General features: G+C 34.8%; 1 pseudogene; it reads left to right on the forward strand.

Moving 5' to 3' along the window:
• The first annotated feature begins 467 nt into the window (after positions 1-467).
• On the forward strand, positions 468-3,944 carry LOC126927454 (omega-amidase NIT2-like; annotated as a pseudogene).
• The last annotated feature ends 16,441 nt before the right edge of the window (positions 3,945-20,385 follow it).

A 20,385-nucleotide genomic window follows, 5' to 3' on the forward strand; every position in this document is an offset into this window, starting at 1 on the left:
AAGATGGATAGAAAAAGATCAATGTCCCCTGACCCCGAAGACGGTGAAGAACAAAAGTAGTAATAAAAGAAAGAAAATCGGAAGTACGATGCACAATAAGAACAAGTATGATAAAGTGGGGGATAAAAAATCAGAAAGACGAAAAAGACGCTCCGAATCTAATGATGACAGCGATAGTGATTCTGAAAAGAAGAGACGGAGAGAAAGAAGTAACTCTAATAGTAATGATTCTTATAAATTAAAAAGATTGAAGAAGTCAAAGAAACGTAAGAAGTACGATTGCTCGTCTGAAAGATCAAGTAAAAAACGAGACGACGAGAAAGATCAAGATCTCGATCATTTAGTAGGCAGTAATATTTTCCAGGAACGTATTCGGTCATTTTACTTTCAAGATAAATTGTACAATTTTATTTATACAGATTTTATAATAAAGTGTATTTTTACAAAAGTATATTTCTTTTCTTACCCTTAACTGAAAATTACATTTAATTATAATATGTAATAATGTTTACAATTACATCAAAGTTAATGTCCTAAACTTTATCAATAATTATTAAAAATCCCCGCGTATTGCTTACGTAATGTTGATATCGAGTAATACCATACATAACCTCAAAGAACATTATGATACTTACGAACATCGTTAAACAAGTAGTGCGAACGATGTCGAGTAAGTATTCACTATGTATAAAGTATTTATAAATAAAAAGTATGGGAAATATATAACCGAGTGTATTTAACTTTTCCAACATTTTAGCATTTCGCTTGGCGTTGGTACAACTTCAAGTAAATGAAGTAAAAAGCAAAAATGTAGAGCGGGCAGTTTCCTACATTTCAAGCGCGAAAGAGCATAATGCTGATATTATCGCTCTTCCTGAATGCTTTAATTCACCATATGGAATACGTAATAATTTGTTTCTTTTTCTAATAATTTATTATATGTATAACAACTATATAGAAAAAAGTAAAAGTAGACAAATTACCTTAACGTTCATACTTCCATAAAGATTGTGAATTGACTCGAGAATATAGAATTTCCCCATTTTTATGATTATCGTGATTTTTGTATAAATATATTTTTTAAGATACTAATAATTAGGTACTTATAAACTAGTATTATCAATTATTTTGTATTTATAATTCCACCTATAATAGTTAAAAATTAAAGTTAGTTAAAATCTAACTTTATGTTTCAAAAAGTACTAGCAAAGTCGTTAAGTAACAAGTCACTGGTACTGACCCAAATAGCATGATTGTAATTAAACATTTCTAAATATTCATTTTTCATCTTGAACCTGTAGAAACAATTTATTATATGTACTATTATCTAAGTAATTATATATTTAAGTAAATCTAAATATAAAATTTAGTTATTTTAATAATTTAAAAAATAAAAAATTGACAAACATTTCAACCTAATTTATGGTTGGAACAAAGGACAGTTATTTTTCATTAATTGAAATATTGCAATGCAGAATAGTTTCCAAAATACGCCGAGAGTATTCCTGATGAAACGGTGAAACGAGCGTTGCTTTATCGAAGGCAGCTAAGGAAAACAGCATTTATGTAGTTGGTGGTACGATACCTGAAATAGAGGGCGATAAATTGTACAATACCTGTACTATTTGGGGTCCCGATGGAACTTTGATAGCAAAACACCGGAAGGTAAATAATATACCTCCATGTGGCTTTGAAATTGAAAATATTGGGGTGGAGAAAGTGACTCTATCTAGGAATAATTTAGGAATATGCATATGTACATACGTGTACTATAACCAATTCTATAATTTAAAAAATATGTTATAGGTTTATAAAATACGTTTTGATACGAGAAACATACATTTTTGTCGTAATATAATATATAAATTTTTGTACAATATATTTGTTTTGTAATATAAATTTTTCACATAGGAAAAAACTTAGTTTTTCTTAAAAAATATTCCTTCTCAAATATTATTAAATGATAAAACTTTTTAATAAAAGAAAGTGATAAAAACGCTGTCAGTTATTAAATAAAAAACAATTAAAGTTTAGAAGTTCGTAACATTGATGTTAAATTACAAAAGTTACAGCAATAGAGTTAGCAACTATATTTTTATGTTATTAGGTACATCTATTCGACATCGACATTCCCAACAAGATTACTTTCCGAGAGAGTGATTCACTCAGTCCTGGTAATTCCCTAACAATGTTTGATGTGAAGGGCTGCAAAATAGGTATTGGCATTTGCTATGATATCAGATTCGAGGAAATGGCACGCATTTATCGGAACAAAGGTACAGTAGCTTAATCGAACAATACTTAACTAGCATGAAAGTAACTATCTTTCTTAAATATATTCTATATAAAATATAATCAATATAATCTGTAACTCTGTATAAAAAGGAGCTTAATTTAAAAAACCAGTATATTCGCTGAAAATGAAATAAATAAAAGAATTAGAAGCACGACAAGAGGACTGTTCTCGCATATTCATAAATTATGGAATATGGACTGTGCAGCTACAAAGTTAACTAAAATTCAGTGGTCTCGTATTTCCCGTTTCTCTGTGTTAGGTTGCCAAATGCTGATATATCCGGCGGCATTCAATATGACCACTGGACCACTGCACTGGTCATTACTTCAGCGTTCCAGAGCGAATGACAATCAATTATACGTCGCCTGTATATCACCGGCTCGTGTTCCTTCAGCAAGTTATGTCGCATGGGGACATACACAGTTGACAAATCCCTGGGAGAAAATCCTTTATGATTTGGAAACTCAGGAAAATATGGTGGTCACCGATATCGGTAATTTCCAGCTTAACATTAAAAGCGAGAAATCCATGATGTAATTAACTTTTAGTCTCGTTGGTTCATCGATTTTGCCGGCTCCCTCTGTATTTGTTGAATTTATTAGCAAGCATTACTTATTACTTCGTATGTTTTTCTTTTCTCTCAGATTTGAAAGTTGTTGAGGAAGTAAGGGCTCAGATACCTACATTTTCTCAAAGACGTACGGATTTGTACGACACTGTCTATAAAAAGGAGTAACTCTACACTGAAACAGAAAATGTTTTCTTATAATATTTCTACTACAATACCGTTTTTTTTTTTTTTTTTTTTTTTTTTATGACTTATTACTAATTACTTATCATTTGTACTAAATGAATAACTCAATTAAGAAAACCAAAATGTTATAAATAATAATCTGTATATCTTGTGTATCAATATGTAATTGGATATTGTAATAATATTGGAATGTCTTTGATCAGGGATATGATAAAGAACACGCGAAGACTACGTTCTTTTGAACATCTTTAATATCCATCATTTATAACATTAAACATCTTTTTAAATATTTAGATAGATTAATACGTAACTCTTTATATATATAAACATTAATTTGAAGTTACAAGCTTAGAGAAATTGGTCGATTAATATTTATAGATCGGCTGTCTTGATGAAAGGCTTAAAGAAAGCAAAAACATAACAATGTCGCAAATATAATTTATAGTTTAACTTCTTTCTTGTATCTGTCTGCCTTTCACGATGTTTTACCAATTACAATAAGTAATTTCGACTTCTTTGCGCTCCGTTTTAACGCATTCGAGACCGAAAGAAATTCATATCAATCAGTAGGCATAATATATATAACTGTACATAATATATTATAGTATAACATAGTATATAATTTTATATTTTAAGAACATGCGGCATAAAATTTAAGATTGTCATCGACTTAAAATTAAAATATGAAAAGAATATTCCAGAGAGAGAAAAGCACAGTATCATTCTAACAAAACATTCAGATCGTACTGACACCCAGGAATCGTATTACAATAAAATCTCGGTCTCGAATGAATTAACACGAACGATTAACATGAAACACACTTGCGGCTTAAACACCTTCGATATCGAGGAAATTCAAACTTTACAAATAAAAGCAGCCTGTTCCTCTTTCCACCACAGACTCTCATACCATATCCGCTCTTATCCAGGCTTTTACTTGAAATCTCTGTCTATTTACAATTTAAATTTACCCGGACCACTCGTTGAGTCGGCAGCCCTTTATAAATATATAATGAACCCAGAACATATACCTGTGCCCCTAGCTGGTATCAGCTCTAGTAACGTTCATACCGGAACTTTCATACGACGCCAATTTGTCACGCGTGAACATCGATTCTTTCAGGGGTCACGGCTTTATGGGATTATATCCTTTAAAGTAATTAAAGTGATACTAATGATACAGAATTTTTTACAAATATTTAATATGTCCATAAAATAGGAAGTTTCGTGCTCTCTTATTTTATATTAATTATAAATTAGTAAGTTTTACATTTGTTATCTATAGATTTAATAAATTATTAAAATTCCATGAAGACATATTCTGGAACACATTAGAAGATTTTGCTGTAATTTACAACGGATGCTCCGAGTACGAACAGGCAGTAAACGAACAAATAGAAATTCAGGCTATTGTGGTAGTATAGCTCACGTGGGATTTTAAGCTCGAATTGGACTTAAACGTTACGATCGTCGTGAATAATTACGATATATACCCTGTACGACGAGCAGAGAATCTTAAATTATTAACGGCAATTCCTTTGTGCAACGTGCAATTTTATTAACGGCCTGTAACGAATGAACGGCTCGTTTTGAATAAAGTTTACATTTAGAAAGTAAACACAGAAACACATTTTAAGAAACTAAGATATCGAGTTCTACTTGTAAACATCAAGTGCTCTTCGTTTGAGAAGATTACGAGTCTCTTCTTCGATAACGACATTAATTAAGAAGTTTCGATACCGTTTATGACATTAAGATCTCATTAGTAAAGTTATATCATTAAAATCTTACTGTTCCTAGAGAATATAATATAGTTAAAACTTCCAGAGGATCAACAGGTAAAGAAATTGTTGATAAAAGCATTGTTAGTGACAACTGACTGTAATCGATATCTGCTGGGTGAAGTCGTGTGTTCTGAGAATCTGTGTTAATGCAAGGATTCTGTTACAAATCATCAACTAATGAGCCAGCGGGCACGTCCGACCGATCGATCGATACCACGAACCTCGAATGAATTAACGCTCAAGGTGGAACGGATTTAATAGATCGAGTGTTAGTGTAATTTGACACTTTGTTTACACTTGCTTTATGCAAACAAAGTTTGATGTTCTGAACTCGATGGTTATAAGATCTTATTGAAACTCCAGTATTTCACCCGCACGGTACGACACTTTGTTGATGATTGTCCTTGTATGTTGTTGATACTCCCCATCAGCCGTTAAATTTTGTTCGTCTATCGTACTTTTCTAGCCAGAGGTTTTCCCTGATGTTTTTCCCTACTGTCTAAGTCATCAGGTTTGCAGCTCGGGGAGGACAGATAATTCGGAATTTCCCAAAGGAAGGAGAGGTGCCGTCCGAGCCATAAAGGGACGGTCACTCAAAATGCCGAATAGATTCATTTAAATAATTATGAGAAACAAGTAAGTTTTGTAAGCACAAGTTTTCAAATGTTATAGTTTGAATCTGTTCTTATAATTTTAAAAAGACCTTACAGCCAGGATCTCTAAAAAATTCGATGAAAATTCTCATGAGACATCAATTGAAACAATTAAACGCAACAGAGAATGGGTATAATCATATAATTCCTCCCCATTTCAAAATTCATTCATATACATCGATTTTTGTTTTCATATTTGTTTTATGTGTGAAGAATATGTATTTATTGGCATCAAAATATTTTCTGTTTCAATTCCTGGTCATTTTAGATCGAAACTTCCAAATATCGTTGATTAAAAATTTTTTAATTTTTAAAATGAAAGGCACTAGTTATAGGACAAAAAGTTGTTTCAATTATTTGAACATTCTGCTTCATTCCTACAATAACATATTTTATTTTAAATGAAAACAAGAAACAATACTATTGTGTATAAGTTTAACGGAGTGACACAGGTGATTTGTAGCTAACACTGTAGCTAACATAGTTTCTGCAATATACCCTTTAATCGAATAGAAACAAGGGGATTTTAGAAATTTCTATTAACCGACAGTATTGTCAACAAGTTTTAACAATGACTGAAGGTTGCAAAATTAAATATAAAATGATTTATTAATAGCATATGCAGTGTTAAATTTGTAAATAAGCAGTTTATCTTTTAAGAATAACAAAGACACCAGAAAATAAAAATAAAGAATATTCTAATTATATTGCAAACTAACGAATAATGTAAAGAATTTATTTTTGTTATCTATATCACAGATTTTAGGTAAAATATTAATTTACTTATTATTAGGAGATTGAATTTGAAATATAATTATAATTTATAAGGGACACCTTTAAACTAGCAGATATTTGGTAGCAGTTCTCTAGCCTTTGTACAATATAACACAGTTCAGTTTAATTGAGTTTAATACCTTTGACCAGCCAGTTTCCAATTTCATTTATGGCATAATCTCCTGACAATTTCATACCCTTCGAAAGAAACACGATTTTCTATTATTGTTTTACAATCGCGGAATATGATCAGTGTTTCAATTAAGCTCCACTGTTTTAATTTCCCGTCTACGCACGATGTGGGTACACCGTTTTTTTGTTGTTTTTAGATACAAGTGACGAGAAATTATGAAATGATATTTTAAATTTAAACTGATTTCATTCATTGATTTATTGTAGCGACAATGGTAACTTGTTTAAATAAAGATTTTATAAATAAAATATTTAAGGTCTAAAATAATAAATTAACACATGTGAAAACATTAAAGCTGTTACCCTTATTCATGGTCTTGTTGGAACGTGTTTAACGAGCGTAACGTAGGCGTGGAAACGAAAACGTTGAGACTCTTGTGGCGTAAAAAGACTGAATTCCTCATAAAAATACAAGAAACGAATACAAGAAACGTGCACATAGTTTATTCTCGACCTTGGATACATAGAACCAAAAAAAAAAAAGAAAAAAAAAATGGGTTTTCTGAAACTTTCGTTTCTCGTGATGAGTACTTTATGATGCAATAAAAAATTTTGTCTGAAAATTATACTCAAGATCAATTTCATGATCCATTTTCTCTAACAGATCTCCATCTTCCACAGCTATAACAAATAATTTTTTCACACTCTATACATTTAACATCGATTATAATTCTGATAATTGAAACACCGAACATCAATGTGTTTATTCACTACGCTAACACAGATAACAATTAACAACTTTGACAACTTCCTGGACACCCTGGGCAATAGATTCATAGCTGGATTCCTCGGCTGATCTCTCCTCTGATCATTCCCCCGTGATAGTAACATAAATGTCCCCTCCTATTGAACCCTTCACTTGTGCAGAGATCATAGAAGCAATCAGTCGCCTAAACCCCAAGAAAGCAGCAGGTCACCACCTAATAGGAAATAAAGCAATCAAGTAACTTCCGATAAAAGGGATTGCACTGGAAAAAAACAAGAGATTAAGAAAAAATTCTGAAAGAGACACAAATCAGTAGTATTATTTTATATTACTTTGCGAATTACTTTTCAAAGTAATTCGCAAGTAAGTAATTTCAAAGTATTTCAAAATATAGAATAAAAAAAATTAAAATATTACAATTACCATCAATAAGCTCAGCGTCCACATATGACTATGTGACACATAGTGATTGACGCTTCCAGATATGGGACTATGGTTCTGAAGTGAACCATTTCTGGGTGAGTCATCGACGGTAGTGACATTAAATTCGATCGGATCTTCTGTGGGGTTTAGGCATTCGATGTTGCAACATCTGCGTTCAAAGCGGAACTTCTTGCACTTCTGTAATAAAAAGAAATCGATTAATTGTACGGATCAATCGTCACTAGACTATTTGAAAATTCAGGTTATTCAAAGAATGAAAGAAGAAGGAATTGCTCCAATTCCACCATTGCTTTAGCAAAACTAGTATTTGAGAACCATTAGTCAAATATATTATAACACTAATACTAATACTAACGGTTTCACCGTCGAAAAGTGGATCTTTCTAGCATGTCTACGCAAATGAAGGTTGGAGGGGGGGAGGGGGAGGGGGGAACTGTACATGCGCCAAACACCTTTACGTTCGTAATTTTTCACACAAATTTACAACTGTAGGGAAAAAATTATCTCTGATGTTTCAGATGTTAGAAATTGACAATATCGCATAACGGAATGCTGTGTTCTAGATATTCTATTTTTGTTACGAAAGTGGTACAAACGAAGTCCTTAAGAATAGTACAACAAAATCGGTTGACGTTAGGTTATCATGCAGATATCGCGGCTTTTGCTTTGGAAAGCACGCAACTGCCAGTCTCGTCGTCCCTTGTAAACGAGAGAAAGATATTGTAATTGGTCGGGATTAACATAAAACTCGTCGCATGCGATCAGATGGCCTGAATGTTTAAAAAACGAGAGTAGAGTGCGTGCTACGTGGTTCTAACAGTTTAGGCGGAAACTAATTATTGTAACCGGAGCCGAGATATGTAGCGATATTACTTTCCTCGACAAAGCGTATAAGGTGAGGAAAGAATCGCGATAAGGTAGAACAAGAGACAGGAATTCTTTACGTAAAGCAGATCTGTCAACTAGATAGAGATCCTACAGCTATAACTACAGTGAATCCGTACTCTGGCGAATTGTCGTTTCACAAATAAAGCTTCTGAAAAACGGAATTCATAGAATATAACTGCTGTTGTAAGAATCTATATATCTGATTTTGCTGCCGTATTTGTCAGAACGTTTGTTTATCAAAAAAACGCATCCTCTGTAATCTTCTGTAGTTTAACAAGGCACAGTTAATAAAAGAGATAGAGCGTTAAACGGTGACGATTTAATCACAGTTAAATAGATATTGGTCTCTTTAGTTAAAATGCCCTATGATTTATTTGCATCATTTTTTTTCCATGCAATTTAAAATATTTAAATAAACAATATTTACCAAATATTCAAATATTTAAAGAAACAGTAGTCCATACAATATAATTTTATTTGATGGTTATTTGATATTTAATATTTTGGTTTACATACAAAATTGAAATTATACTTTGCTTGAGGACAAAAATTCTAATTGCATTCCTAACATATACCAATAATTATTGATCGAAATAGAAAGAACTGCAGGACTAGGAAGATTACTTAGCATCTTATATAGCCTGGCAAGGCTCGAACGTTTCATCTTCCTGTAGATTTTCTTTGCTTTTAGACTTTCCTTCCATTTCTCTGAATTGGTATCTTCTGTACACTATTTATAAAAGAAGAATAAATTACATGTTACATCCAAGTTACCAATCCAAATAATTTTAAGTAAGAAAAGAGATCTAATGCAGCAGTTTCCACTTAAATATAGATCCGACGATTATTTACGAACAAATAGTATAAATCTTTTAGCAATATGAAATTCGCAATATTTATTCAAATATTTATATTTATAGTACGCCATTAGCAAAGAAGACATGTTTGCGTGCGTTATCGATTTTACGCTTTTGCCACGCAAACATGGAAATTGCGATTCGAAATTGAATTTGCACTGGAAACGGTTGACGTTACGACATCAATAACATATTTCAAAAACACTGACGATATCATACGGAATCAGAGAGATTCTATGAGAAGTTAAACGCATAATCATCCTATTGTAAATAACAGGAACAGAAAGTACACAAGGAATAATACAGAATCATCCTATCATCCTATCCTATTATACAGGATTGCTTTGATTCGAGCTCAAACATAGGGAAATCTGAAAGAATTTTTCGCAGAATTTCCTTCCCCTTTGAATTAGCTTTTATACAGAACGACTTTAACCTTTTCAAGGAAATACCTATAGAGTGTGACGATCTATGATTTTAAATAGAGAGGTATATCTGAAAAGAGGTGGATGTAAAACGTAGCATATAAAACGTAGATCAAATCTTTATTCAAGGATTTTTTCTCTTCGCAGAGAATCAGGTTTTCAAGAACGATCGAATATGTATGCACTTGATTTACACGTGAAGTTGTCATTAAAAATATTGTTGCGTTTAAAAAGATAAATATTCATTTAAATTTAATGAAATTGTTAGTCCAATTGTTTTAAGCTTAAAGATATGTAGGTGTCACATTTATATATTGAAAACCTGGGAGCGGCATTAATTAACAAACCTAGTCACGCGCACACGTACTTTAAAACCATGCTTGAAAATCGATATTCCCTGAAACAATGCATCGTTCTGCGCTTCCAATTTATTTTCGCACGAAGAATCAGTCCATTCATCGTTGCCGTCACCATCGCTACTGTAATCTATATTACTCGAATAAATTCTATATCTTGATTGGAAAATCGCATATTTTAACGAACTTTCTGTGTTTTTTTTTTTTTTTTCTATGATTTTAATTGGCAATTTCCGAAATTGAACTATAGCTTGAGAATAAACCGATAATATTTGAGGGTATATATACATACATCATGTTTTTGATGGGTTTTGTAGTAAAATAATTGTAGAAAAAGCAAACTTTTTAAGAAAAAATTACCATATTCGAGTAATAAATTATAGAAAATTACCAATGTAATTCAGCTAATTAGTGCCCCAGTTAATTTCGATGTTCACTACCACGCCACTTAAGAAGTGGTTTCGTGTCCGAGCGGATTTCCCCCACGTAAAGAAAAAAAGAAAAAGAAACAGGAAAAAAAAAGAAAAAGAGAAAGGAAAAAAAAGAAAAAGAAAAAGGAAAAAAAAAGAAAAAGAGAAAGAAAAAGAAAACGAAAAAGAAAAAAAAAGTTAATTTGGATGTTATAAAATGTTATATAACCAAGAACTTATCTTCTACTTGGTAGTCGCATAAGAGAAGACCGAGCCATTGAATCGCTCAAATAGATTAGCTGATTCGCTTAACGTAATTTTACTTCCGATGACGTAAACAAGAGCAGAAAGTACACAAGTAATAATACAGAAATGTCAAATGTACAGAAGAATAAATTTCGTTAAATCATTAGCACGTAACATTTCCTTATAATTCCATTTGTGTATAGCAAAATAGCTTGTGTGCTTTCATGAATTATAATTGATATTTAGAAGCTTTCATGTAGGTAGATATATAACTCGTGTTAATTAGTAATTTAACAATACATCATGACAACATATCATTTTCGTTTCTTCGTTTATCTCGTTATGCGCGTAAACGAATGTGTAAATAAAGACATATAATCAACGATAACATGTAGTGGCAAACATGATAATTATCGACAAAGGAGAATATTGGTGAAATGATTGTGGGTGATTTCACTCGGTGTATCGGTACATAAACTTTGATAGACATTGCCGGTGGATTCGCTGTCGGTGAAATCGTGTCGATGAAATAATTGTCAGTGATTTAAAGATAACCCAATTTATTGATCTCCCCTTCATAGAGTTGTACGTCTCTCTATAAAACATATTCTACCTGGAAGGGCTGAAACATTTAGCTTAGTCACACTAAACTGGACTGGACTGCAAGTAAGAAGATTGAAATGCAAAATTCACGTGTGAGCGCAACGGTTTAGATGGAAAGTTCGATAAGGCGATTATGTATATTAACCCGAAAGAAAGCTCATGGCTTTGCAACGCGTTACACGCAACACGGAATTTCCCTCGCTGAAATAATCCTATTACAACGATACGATTTTCCTTAACAGATCTCGCAATGTAATTCTCCCTCTACAACTTTTTATTAGGTTTGAAACACGAGAGTTTCGAAGCTCTGCAAAGTCTCGCGAATCTAGAAGTCGAGTTTCAACGTATTTTCGCTTCTTATTTTATAGCTGTTAATAGTTATTATCTCACTCTGCACGTACATCAAACGAGTACTTATGTAAATCCAAAGGAAACGGAAACAACCGAGAATAATTGAGGATAATTCGAATACGTACCGATTAGTAAAGTGTTTGGCAAAGAAAAAAAAAAGGAAAATTGTATCGGAGAAATAGGGGAAAAACGGTGGCGTACATCAAGCAATCTTTATGGCTGTAATACATTTATTATTCATTTATGTTCATTTTCTATCGCGTAACAGACGTTGAAATAACTGGCAGAACGAGCATATAAATCTTGTATCGCTCGACCTGACTTTTCCCGATGGAAAAATATTCACCAGCCTGGGATCGTGCATCGCTAATTACTCCGTTCTACTTTTCGAACGCGTTTCCATCCATACAGGAAAGCAAGAAGGCAAACCCTATCGCACAGTCATGAAGAGATGCAAAAGCAAGAAACCAACCAACGACATGCCGATCGACATGGTGGAAGCAGTCCTACAGAGGCTATTCACCATGGGACACGGACCCTCCCATTACGAGGGCCGCGAAGAGGCAGAGACCGAAGAAGAAGGAGACATCAGCTTCAGCGTCGTCATCGGCGAAGGCGATGTCGTCGATGCCGCCGGAAGAATGAACACCAAGAAGGCTGCAGGAGTCGATGGAAGACTCCTGGACTGCTGGAAGCAGGAGCTGGAAGCAAGCTGGAACCAGACTGCTGGAAGACGGCCAGAGTAATACTGCTAAGGAAGCCGGGAAAGGATCCCAGTCTCCCTAACGCGTACCGGCCGATAAGCATACTCCCAGCCATGAGCAAGATCTGGGAAAAATGCTTTAAGAAGATCATCGAGAGATGCATCGGAACGGACCCGTTCCATCGGAGGCAGTATGGGTTCAGAAAGAAGAATTAGCTTAGCGAATACCGATAAGAACAGGAAGAAGCTGAAACGGGCACAACGAACGGCCCTGTGCATAACAACGACGGCATATCGTACCGTCTCCCACGCGGCACTTTGCGTGTTGACCGGAAATCTCCCGATCTACATAAAGATAAAGATGCTCGGAGAGACTTACGAGTGGAACAAGATCCATAAGACCAAGATCGGCGCGGATGACGGCAACGAGCTGAAGGGGGAACTGGAGGCGCAAGGAAATTAATACCGAGTGCGCTGCTATTTACCAAAAAGAAGATGGACATCGATCATCACAGCATGCAGCTGTTAACCGGGCATGGGAGTGTGGCGGCACTCGACACTAACTAGTGTCGGACGACGGCAGCGACATCTACAGCCCCCAGTGACAATTACAGCGGACCAGGCCCAACTACCACAGCTATCACGCACGTCCAATAAATATATAACGCACACACGGCCACCTCTACAGGAGTTTCGGTGTCTATAGAAAGAGGATTGGCAAGAGCAGCGACAGCAACTGTCTCGACTGTGGAGACCCTAACGACGATGCAGAGCACGCCCTCTTCACGTGCCCGAGGTGAACGGACAGAAGGATTGAGCTGGAGAACGCTCTTGGCGAGAAGATAGACGTGGACAATCTGATCGCCACGGTGACCGCCAAGAACGAGAGCTGGGATAAATTCAGGCAATTTCGCAAGACCGTCATGTCTCACAGGAGGGTGACAGCGAAGGCCTTGAAGGAGGCAAGGAGGAGAACGAGAGCAACAACAACTACGCGGAGCAGTGAAGGCAGAGATACAAGACAACAAAGAACCACAGAAGGAGATCAGCCCAGTATTCTGAACTAGCTGAGAAGATGACGAGAGCAATACTGAATATACAGAATAGCTGCCCGACGAAGAAGATACAACGGGGCATGAAAGGACAACCCTGATGACTGCCGACAGGTTTTACCGGGGTTGTCTGTCCTCAAAGCAAAGGAAAAAGGAGGAGGGGTTTTTAGTGGGTATGGCAACAACATCCGCCCGAGTCCCACATAACCCAGTGATGCGGATCACTGGGTATGCGTAACAGCATTTTCCCCTCCTCACGCAAAAAAAAAAAAAAAGAAAAAAAACTATACACTCTATCAATTTTAAGTTGATAATTTCGTTATTATATAATTTTTCTTAGTCTAAACTGAATCCAGGAAGAAGAACTTTCATCCAATTACATACTTCATTAATTCATGAATTGTATTCGTTACCGTACGTACAAAAAGAAAGTTGACTGATATAAAAATTCAAAGGATAGAACTTCTAAGCTCGCGATTGGAAACAGATTCAGTTCAATGGTTTAATTTGCCATTTAATTGAATTCTCTGGCAATTTCAGCGAACTGTGGGCTTTAAAAGTGTCCCGCATTCAAACGCAAGACTTCTCCTCCACCTTTCTCTTTCTTTCAATTCCAACCTCAAGTAATTGACCTATTAATTCGACGATATATTTACATGCTCGCAAGGGATTCAAACAACTTCGTTGCGTTAAATTCGCAATTATAACCAACAGGAATGTCTCAATCAATGTGCAGCTCGAAACAAATAATAGATAATTAACTTTTCAATATAACGATTGATATGTTTGATGAAGAAAAATGTATGAATTTTTAAAAACGTCTCCTAGTACATTTAGCATTTTTATAGTAAAAACTTAGAACACACACGCACACATATACTATTCCATGAAATGATTTACACAGCTATGAGTCTAATCCTATCATATTATAAAGGGATGAACGAACTTTTCCTAATAAATATAACTTTATACAAAATCTTGTTTAAAAAAATTAGTTTTTTATTCTCACTAAATTAATTTAATATCAGAATATATAATTTTAGTCGTTATCAAAATTTTATGTCAAATGCGTTCATAGATATATATATAAATAAATGTCTAATCCTATGTATTTATTTCAACTGAAATCTTAACTTAAATATTTATTAACAATATTCTGACGAATATGCAATGAAAGATAAAAACAAGTTTATTTTTCCTATAGAATGTCTCATGCTTCTTACTCATTTTATGTTTCTCGTTGTCAGTGCGTAACTACTTATCAGCCGCATGAATGCTAAGTTTTACTACTGAGAAACGAAGAGACATATAGATGCAAATATACGCTATCTCGCGTGAAAAAACATCAGATACATTAACCAGAAGGAATATCCGATACATATAAAATTCATAGCGTAGTTATTTATACATACGGAATATTTCTTTCTGTATGAAATATTCTTTCTTCTGAATTCTTATTATAAATGTATGTCCATTTCCTACCTTAAAATGTCTCTCCTTTGAAAAACTCCATTTAAATATAACGATCAACAAAATATTACCAATAAAAATATTGAAACGAGATGCTGAAAGAACCTTTTAATGAAGTACAAATGATTATTTCAACTTTAATTCTGTTAAATTTGAATTGAATCATTTATAAACCGAACAGGTGTATAAAATTTTATTGCGTAAAAATCGTGAAGCTGAAAATTAGGAACGAATAACGAATGAGTAACCTAGTTTCATTAAAAGGTACGTGTACGCCGATCCGTGTAACAACTTCGACACTCCAATTATTATAAAGCATGTATCCTTCAGAGATTTTTTGCGCGAACGCAAGATACCTTTTACACGTGCAACTGAATAAGTGGAACGTGATTTTCGATATTTCTTCTTGTAGAACTTGTAACAACGTAACTGTTTCACGAATATTTTCCCTGACACTTTTACAACGATGCGTAGAAATCTCCTTTTATAATTAATAATTTCAGCATTTCTCTGAACAGTTTCGTTGCGATTAAAAAATATACAAAGCTTACGACGTGCTTGTTTAAAAATATTTATATGGAACAAGATTTCGAATTTGTCGCATCAATCGCGATCTCAGCAGGTGTAAATTAATTCGTTCTAATGAACGAATAAATTAAACGACTCGTGACAAAAATTATCCCTGTCCATGTTTGTCTTTCTAAAACTAATTCAAGGCGAGTTAAATGAATCGCTGTGTACCCTATTCGCGCAGCATGTGTTTTAACGACCAGCATGCAAGCGTTAACGGTGTACTTTAGTTTCTCATGGTTGTGTTAAGCTGGTTGCTCTTAGAATGAGCATATACTTACCGCAGGAATTGAACAGCGGAGACGCCCGCAAGATGTTGACTTCGAATTGTAACATATGCAGTGTATGCAAATCCAAGGTCCCGGCACATACATCTGTCCATGTAAGACAGATCGTCCTTCGAAATCAGTACAGTTTCCTCCTAAATGCACTGAAAACGATTACCAGCGTCAATATCTTTGTCACTCGACAATCGTACGCGCAGTTACGCTAACCGTTTTAACGCCACGCAGCGTGATCACTCTATTCGCGTACCGTGGTAAATTGTGCCACGATGTATGGTCACGATCATTAATTCGCAACGCGCTCAAGCGTGCTCGTCGCGAGTCATATCAGAGTTTCCTCTCGTAATTACTCGTTTTTCAAATAATCATAAACCAAATAAAAAAAAAAACCAATATAAAAAATTACCTCTTGAATCGGAAAACCAAATCCTGCATTATAGAATGTTATCACACAAACGAAACGCAGAGCATAAATATTTCGCAAACTTTTGAGTGTTTGTTGTAACGCTTCCAGTATAACCGATGAAATGAAGCGCGAGCACGTCGAACGGTATATTTCGATGAAAAAAACAGGATGAAAAAGGGCAGCGCGATCGCGTCGATCGGTACTACTCGCAAATAAATAAACGAAGCGCTATCGCGCTGCACAGCACAAACCGATACGGAGTCTTGAAACATCCGACACTAAAACGGTTAATAACATTACGAAAACGACCGTACCAGGAAATTTTTGTTCAACGGATCCGCATTGCGGCTATCACGATGCTCCTTCGTTGCATCGATGCTTCATCGATGAGATTAAAGCACCGTTGAAATAGGTTATTCGATTTCTTACATGGGCAAAAAGTTTTTATATCGTGTTTGCTGTTTTACTTCGCAAGTGTGCTTTACAGTATACGTTAGAACTCCAAGTCGAGCTATCCGAGTTAAAGTCTCTTGAAACTTAAAACGGCACTTAAAGGATATAGGTATAATAGAAGGTTCGTTTAAAATTCAAAAGTGTATATACGTACATATACATTTGAATAAAAATAGCGGATAATCTCAAGTAAAAAAGTAGGTTCGTGTTAGTAAAATGGTTTCAAAATACTTGTCAAAAGTCAAACGACTTGACTAATTAAGAATGGATGTAAGAGATTGAAAGCAAAGGGCATCTAAGAGTATCAATTAAGTAACAAACTCACGGTGACAAAGAGGTTTTCACTCGCTCGAATTCAAATAAATCGGTTAATTTGAGCGAAACTTTAGGTGCACGAGAAGCGACACGCGTCCTCAAGGACTACGAAGGTTCTACTCGAACGAATGAAAACTTTTCTCTGGCCCGGTGTGTATACACAAGACGTGCGAATTTAAAGTGCAGATTGTATTAATTGAAATAATTGGTTGGTTTGATCAAATTAATCGTTTTAAGCTGAAATGACGAAGGTCATCCAAGTAATTGATGTCCACTGTAATTATTTGTTAATCGCGCGTGGAATCGGAACGATTCGACCTCGTTCCAACGCGAATCGTTACTAAGGCAGAGACGGCAATTAATAATTGTCGCGTCATTTGTTCGATCGTGTTCACAAATTCAAATACGGCTGAGTGGCGAAAACCATTTATAACACGTCCCGTACCGCGTAGGTCGTATACATATCTCAGGATGAATTTTTCGTACTTCGCCGCATATATTCTCCATGTCAGACATACCATAAAATATTTCGTGCAATCGCGTATTCCTGTCTAATGTCAGGAATTCTCTTTCCATAGGTCTGCGTTTTCCATATTATCTATTTTGCTTATCAGTAAACATTCTTACAATTTGTGATTAATACTGTACGTACAAGAACGTTAAGTTTTTGACGTTGTAATATTTCACATGAAATAATAATGGCTGTATATCGACTAACTTATTAATTAATTAAATTCGTGTATATCAAGTTTCCTATCATTTAATACTTTCGTGTAACTACAGAGATTTGATACTATGAAATGAAATATAAAACTTGGTAAAAAAACGCGCTTCGTTAGGAAATGAGGGTAATGATGCAAATATTTTTTGTAGCCATTATATAGAATTTCGATGGTATAATTAATCAGTATCAACTTACCAGCCCCTGACGGGAAGAAAGTGACGAAAATAACCTGCAAGCAGATGAGAATTGCAAGTATTTTCGAGTACAGGTCCTTCATGGTTGTAAAAGATCAGGGGATGTTGTCGCTCTAGAATAGGCGAAAATCAGCTGTTTCAATAACTGCTTTGTGGGCACTGGAGTGCGTAGACCAGAAATATCTGCGACAAAAATCAGAATACATTTGTTTTCACATGATTCGATCAATTTTGTGTAGGACTAAGCTGATTGAACCTAACACGGGATAATTGTCCAACTTACGACCTTAACAAGCCCGCTTGATTCTCTATAAGTGCTTGAAATTGATGCTTGTATTCTTTCCAGATTAACAAGCTTTGCCCCCCCCCAACCCCCTCCCTCTCTATTTCCTTAGATCGAGTTAGACTGCCACAACATATTATCTTTCTTCTTTTCTTTTCTTTTTTTTCGATCTTTTAAAGCCTTAAATCGCTGGTTATTATAGTGTATACATTCAATTACTCTGTAAGTCGTAAGTACATGTTTTACGTTATTTTTTATTTTCCAGCTAAATTCCACAAAAACAAGAAATATACTTCCAACGTGTTTTCACGTGTCTCTAGCAAAGATCTGAAAAACAAGTTGCGGCGCAATTTAAAACGACAAATAGCACCGTGTGTCTCGTTGTGGCAACGCACGCTTCGTCAGCTTTTTAAAAGCGCTCTCTGTCTGCTTTTTTCTCTCTTCACCGCCTATTCGTTTTTTCTTAACGAGTGAAACCGTTTTTACGAGGACGGGAGCACAGAAATGACGTACTGGCAATTCTGTTTCGTGATGACACAAGCAGCCCGGTTTCAGTGAATTAAACCTGGCCCCAAGCTTCCAATTATCTCTCCCTTCCTTTCCTTTATTTTTCCCTTCTATATCGAGTTTCAGGTTTTCTAAATTTCCATTACAATCAACTATGGCTTTTCTCTATTTTATATGTTAGCCGATGATTCATGGCAAAAACGTCGGCTGTAAAAATATTTGGAGTTGCAACAGCAACAAGTGTGTTTTCTCAAACAGAAAATATTGGAAGCGTATTCGTTGGCAAAACAGTTCACGGATAGTTCGTCCTCTGCTTGTTATTTGTTTCAATACCGTTAGCAAATAAATTCATGAAACATAGTGGTGTCGCATAAATTGAAAATAAAAGCTTTGCGTATACTTGGCAGTTGAACTTTGGCTATTATACGTATGTTATATATGTAGTATCGTGGACAAAAGGCCTAAGATATCTGCCGAACCATAAACAATGCCGCGAGAGCCGCGGCATCGTCGGGTACATCAATGTGTCGTCGGTTCTTTTTAAGTGGATAGTTTCGTGGAAAGGGCCTGCGTGACTCTGGCCACGGGCGTTTCGGGACACGTGTCCGATAGGACGGGAAAAGACAAAGAGACGCTAAAGGCAGTGTTAGTTGAGAAGCCGGAGAAGACGGATGCAAAAGGTGTGCAGAGTGTGACTTGAGAAGCGAGAGCGAGCGAGTGTAGAAGCGGAAGAGTGTGAATCGGGAAGTCGGAAGCCGTCTATGAGAATAAGACGTACGACAGCATCGTAATCATTTCGTTGCTTCGAACATTATTTATTAAATCAAAACATCATTACTTGTCCTTTCCTCTAAGACCCATTAAGATACTACATATATATATATATATATATAGAAGATTGCTTAGAATTTGGAGCTTAATAACATATGTCAAAATCATTGACATTAAAGAAGGTGAACCTTACTTACGAAATTTCCTTCCGTCAAATGATACATAAAAATTGAAAAAAATAATATACATAGTTTTGACTTTCTTCCGCATTATAATTTGAATCACTCGATTTATTCGACTAAAGATAATCAAGCAATAACCTCACTTTACACGTATTCTCATCACGTGAAATAGATCACATCAGGGATTTTCAAAAGTCGATGGAATATTAATGGCGATTAATTATTTATGGATGTATTCTGCACGGTTAAAGCAATCGCCTAGTGAATTATCGAGTTCCAGGAATATGAGCGGTAAACAGGATTGCAGCTATAAATGACTCTCTAACGTGTATATTAGAGATGAATTTGATCATTTATCCTCATAATATGAAATACGCTTTCAAGTGGAAATCATAATTAACAATTTCTGGCAGCGAAAAGTAAATAAATCGATACGTTTAAATCAATATTAGAATTTCTTAATATTTTTATCAAATATTTTTATCAAATATTTTAACATCGTAGAAGTGTCGTTGGAGAGAAATATTAGGTTGTTCCAAAAGTTTCTTTCGGTTTATAAAGAAATGATAGATGTACGATATTTTTTGCATTATATTATTTTATTCAATTATGTGCGATCCACCTTTCTCCAATTTAATATAAAATAACATAAAACAAAAAATGCTGTGTATCTATCATTTCTCTATAAAACGAAAGAAAATTTTGCGAAAATATAATAGAAATTTAGCTTTA

This window comes from Bombus affinis, unplaced genomic scaffold, assembly GCF_024516045.1.
Source record: "Bombus affinis isolate iyBomAffi1 unplaced genomic scaffold, iyBomAffi1.2 ctg00000119.1, whole genome shotgun sequence".
Taxonomy (NCBI): domain Eukaryota; kingdom Metazoa; phylum Arthropoda; class Insecta; order Hymenoptera; family Apidae; genus Bombus; species Bombus affinis.